Genomic DNA, 6,000 nt, shown 5'->3' with positions numbered 1-6,000 from the left:
ACATCCAATATTTAAACCGAACTCTAATATCCTGATTAATATACTGTCACTAGGTCAGAAACTAAATAAGTTTAATAAACCTGCTTTTAAACGCTAAACCCACTAACGCCCATGTGCACATTCATGTATCAATATCATCACCTTATCAAACGTGAGATTCATGACTTAAACACCAGAAATAAAGATCGTTTGAGGCTTCCTTTTATCAAAAGAGCTTTCTGTGAAAAATATGCGCTACTATTAATATACTGTGCCAATAAAGTATCCTTACACTTGGATAAATAATCACAATTTCCAAACTGAACAATATTGGGATAAATTTTTTTAATAGATGCACTATCTAATCCTGCACATTATGACACAACATTGAATCCAATGTGACTTCAAGAAGCAAAGTTACAAGCATTTGATTAGACGAAGGTCCAGTTTTAAAAGTGACAAACTGCCCTATTCAACACCTCACAGACTAGACATCTGGTTTGAAAGTGGTGAATGGCTAATTTATGCGTTTGGCTTTAATTTAAAACAAAAGGAACAAAAGAAAACTGAAACATAAGAACTGACAAATAAAATGAAAGTTACGAAAAGTACAGAGAAGTAAAAACTGAAATAAAAACTGCATTAAATAATGCTTCATTAAAGAAACTGTGTTGTCTCTTTGTTTCGCTTGCTGGAATCTTTTTGCGCCTTGTATAGGCCAGTTTGTCACTTTTAAAACTGGACCTTTGTCTATTCAATTGCTTGTAACTTTACTTCTTGAGGTCACATTTGATTCAATGTGGTGTCATAATGTGCAGAATTAGATAGTACATCTATTAAAAAAACAAATTAACCCCAATATTGTTCAGTTTTGAAATTGTGATTATTTATCCCAGTGTAAGGATACTTTATTGGCGCGGTATAGTATTATAGTTATGGAATAATGTTAACACAAGCTGTAACAAAATGATTGAAACCCGGCAGTTTTGATAGTTATTTAAAAGCCTGCTTCTTCTTAAGCAACATTGGATCCTCTTGAAATTACCATAATTTATTGCTGTTAACATGGTTAAAGACAAATTATGCGGATCCTATGTTGCATTTTGATGTGTCAGTCATGTCCACAATCACTGGAAACTGATGGGTATCTATGATGCACCCTGTATCAGCATTCTAATGCTGATACAGGGTGTATCAATTTCGCTATGTATTTAAAAAGCATCTCATGCAAAGTTACTATTAGAATTCTTATTGTATCTGGTTTATACGACCAAATTGGATATTTATATTTATATTATTTATCTGGGTAGTGCATTTCCTAAGTTAATATTGCTTATTGTTATTTTTATTTATTTAGGTTAATTCATATTAGGATATGGCAGCTTGTTGTAAGTTATTCATTGAACTGACAATCTGCTGCCATGTCCAATGATGAATTAACCAAACAAGATCACGAGACATCTAAATTTTGTCAGCACACTCGTAAGCATGGTAAGAAAAATTGGGGACAACTGCCATTTTCTTAGAATGGAGCTCCCAAAGTGTTATTGTCCCCGGTCTTGTTTAAGTAGAAGAAACATTATTTATTGTTATTTTCATATTTACCTTATACTTAAAAGATGTTCATTCTCTATAATAGAAACATACAAATTTGTGGATAGGTTTTTTAAATGTCGAAAGGAAATACGTGCAAATTGAAGTGGAGTAAATTACAAAATATTCATTAAGTTGGACATATTGGGAATAGAAAAACATGAAATTAAAGTCGGTTGAGGTATGAAATGTTAGAAAGTTTGTTTGAACCGAAAAAAGGAATTGAAAGAACACGAAAATCAACCTTGATTTAACTTCAAAGTCGGTTTCAGATCTGGTGTCTTATTGCTCATTGTGTGCTCTCATTCAAAATACATGGTGTCTCGTGGACAAAGAATTAAATTAGGTACCGTAGTAAAAAGACTCGTAAAAATTAAACAGCAATTTGGATTCACTTCATTTTTTCATAAAAGGTGACTATTGAGTGTGGTTTTTATAAAAAAAAATTTCAACAATGGTAAAGTTAAACTTGGTTCTCATGTAAATATCGATTCTTTACCCTATTGCAATTTTTTACTCACCCTGTAGATTATGTTATTACCTATTGGCAGAAACTACATTGAATTTGAATGCATTTTGATATCATTAGTAGAGTATGACATGAAAACAAAGTATCAATTTTCATATTAAAAACACAAACTACCGTGCAAAATTCTATTTTTTTAAAATTCGAGTATAGTCCCACCCCCCAATTTTGAAAAATGTTCACCCAAAAACGGGGTGGGACTATACTCGCGTCAGTACGGGGTAGGTACCGTAGTAAAAAGACTCGTAAAAATTAAACAGTAATTTGGATTCACTTCATTTTTTAATAAAAGGTGCCTATTGAGTGTGGTATTTATAAAAAGATTCAATAATGGAAAAGTTAAACTTGGTTCTCATGTAAATATCGATTCTTTACCCTATTGTAATTTTTAGATTATGTTATTACCTATTGGCAGAAACTACATGTTTACTTGAAAGGGTGGATCTAAACAACCCGAGATATACAATATTGAATTGCTTGCTTTAATCTATACCGTTCTCAACGGAACGAGATACAGTGATGTGAAAAATATTACTGATCAAACGTGTGTCATATGGTAAGCTAATTACTGCCATAATTAAAATGTTTTAACATCATGTCATGCTAATGTGGCACCTTTGGAAGTATTCATAACACGATATGGCTTTTTATAAAGTGTGAAAAATCGCTTTGATTTTAAATTAATCAGACGTGTAACAGATGGTCGTCGTATTAAAAAGATGAAAAACAAAATTGTTTATGAATGGATTTTATGAAGTGATGCGCCATTTCCATTATCAAGGTCGCCTGTACTGTACTTAACCAAGGCTGCCAACTGACACTGACTGTTTGTAGGTCTAGATACTGAATATTTTATTTAGACCTACTTCAAAAAATTGGTTATTCCAGTTAAAATCCTAATACCCCATTTGGAAGACATGTCCTTAATGGGGTTACTTGAATAAGTGACTCCATTTGAAATTCACACTCCCTGTGTGGGAGATTAAGGTTATGTCTTCCATAGGCGGGTATGGATCTCAAATGAAAAACCTCAATACCTACCTCTCAAGTAAAAATACAGGAACTGCTTTGCCAAGTACTTTGACTGCTCAGTGCCAGAAGTGGGTAAGTGCAATAGCTGCCCTGTAAACATTTGACAATTTACACACAGTATATTGTACTCATCTACACATGGCAGCTATTGTACTTCTGGTACTAAGCAGTCGACTTGTTGACTGCATTTTATATGGGACCACTTAATTATTACTAGAAGCTTAAAAAACATGTTTCAAGTCAAATTGATATATATATAAAGTAAAACAATACACAATATTCTTATTTCACAATGGCTCAAGGAGATTTATTGTTTGGCAATTGTATGTCTTATATAATAATTATATAACAATGGATCGCAAATTAATACAAATCATTTGTTTTTCAATTGAGGGTCCTGCATCACATCCATAATTCATTTTGATTTCATTTCATAAATATACAATCCACTCACGTCTTCTGAAAATACACCACAAATTACACTTCCATCAATCCACTTACACCATTAGGGGCAAATTACACACTCACTAAAATCAATAAAATTTTACACAAGTTATCACATGTGTTAACAATTATCATAAAACCATACTTATACTTCACACAAACATAAACATATATTTGAGCTAATTTATAGTCACTTTTGCAAGGCATGTAATGTTTCTAGCGTTACAGCACAAAGGAGCCACACTTCGACTGCTATTTACTTCACGTTCCATTATAAACAATATAATTGCGATATACCTTAACGATCTGTTGACATGACAAAATAGCAAAATATTATATTCAATAATTTAAGGCAAAATTCATTTATCCATACACAGCAGGCTCTATAATAGTAGTGCTACCTTTTTTAATAACTCTATACATCTTATTAATCTGATCTGTAGTCTACGTGTACAAGTTTCATTTTAATATTTACAAGAAAAAAATACTCATCCGAGTCGGTTAAAGTACAAAAATAGTTGTTTTAATTAGTCCACCCAGAAATAGAATTAATTTCCCTATACTTGTGCAATATGACGAGTACGAAAACCCCTGACATTGTAAACACTTATGAAAAGGCAATGTTTGTTTCATAGCTAGCAGCTGGTTCTACCAATGCTACAGTGAAGGTGACACTTCATGAATTGACCATTTTTAGAATAATTTTGATTTCCTATGAAAGATCCTCATTAATTTCATGGAAATCAGTGTGTAAATCTGATTATATTATCTTTGCAAGGACCGTGACGTAATTTGCTGTAGAAGTGAAGATCAGAGTATCTTTGATCAGATTAACTACCATAGCAATAGATGAATACAATGTTTGAATAGATCGCCCTGCACTACAAGCAGATTGCACTCTTACAGGTGTGAGTGATCAGCACATGCATTTTCTATAAAATTATAATCCAGGTTTCTTGGATGCAGCCTGCATCATGCAGGTACTGTGTGAACGTTGTAATGCAGGGCAATATAGTCAAATTTGTATTCATCTATTGCTATGGTAGCCTTAGGTCACTTCTACAGCGAAAACCTGTGTCAAACCACTCAACAGGTCAATGTTTTTCAAAGACTGTTGAAAACTGATAACTTTTACTGTATTTACCTTTAAAGGGGTCAATTCAAGGTCTATCACACACAATGAAACACAAAATTTAATGTTAAATCTTTCCGAGCAGCAGATTATGCAGTTAGAAGCTGCTCTCATAAAGGCATTTGATTTTAATGCTGACATTAATAAATCCATTTTAAAAGATTCTGAAAAAAAACCCTAGTTACACACAAAGAAATATAAATGTACATATCACAAGGACTGCTTACATATAAAGCATTATAAATACTATTTATCTTCAATAATTATGTTTTTAAAAACATCACAGTAACCACATATCAAAATGTAACACAATTTGATGATATCATAGAGTTGGTCATGTTTTTTATACTGGGCACCCAAAAAGGGTGGCTTTGTTGCATTCTTACTCATCAAAACGTGTTTACATGCATGTAGCTTGTTTATTTGATATTTATTATGAGCTTGTTTAGTACTATTTTTTTCCTCAGACATTGGTCTTTCAATTTCTGAAACAAAAATTAATGATTTTCATTTGTACTAATTACTGTAACTCTTAAGTCTAATTAGTCAGGGGTGGCTCATGTGGCGGAGGATCATGTGGCGGAGGATCACAATGCTGTACAATGGTGATCATGTGGCGGAGGATCACAATGCTGTACAATGGATTTCTACTTGTTTCTGTACTTGATCTCAGCCAAGTGATATCATGTTTAGTATTCATTGCCTCAGTATAGACAATTAAAAATTACTAATTACTTGTTTCTTCATTAATAAAGTTCGTTGACCTCTATGTATTTGAATAGGGATTTAATGTAGGCAACATTCAAAAGGGTGCCACGGACAAACGAAACATGATAAATGGCTCAAATTTCTTAAGCAGACCTTGGTTGTGATCCTCTTTACTTCAGTAAACTAGAAACTAGTAAAACATAGAAAGTTTGCGACAAATCTGAAAGAGCGCCCTCATGCTCAATTTTGATCCAATAAGTCCATTTTTACAAAAAAACTTTGTCGAATTCTCTTTTAAATTTCAAAACTGGATTGTTGAGCTTATTTTACATCTAGTTAGATGCCTCAATCATGAAAATGTGCATCTCCACTGGCAGATAAGGGGTGTTTTGAAGAAATTCATAGAAATATTGATAGATTTTTGACCACCCTGTATCTACATAATGGAAGTATTTGACCGCTAAAAGTTCCATATGGCTGGGTGGGCAATTCAGTTAACCAGATTAAACATGTGTCAAAACTTAAAATTATCAATGTACATCGAGGGGTGACACCCCTAACTGAATTAATATTTTCATCCTTATTT

The sequence above is a fragment of the Amphiura filiformis genome, chromosome 17, assembly GCF_039555335.1.
Source record: "Amphiura filiformis chromosome 17, Afil_fr2py, whole genome shotgun sequence".
NCBI lineage: Eukaryota > Metazoa > Echinodermata > Ophiuroidea > Amphilepidida > Amphiuridae > Amphiura > Amphiura filiformis.
This window is presented reverse-complemented; position numbering follows the sequence as displayed.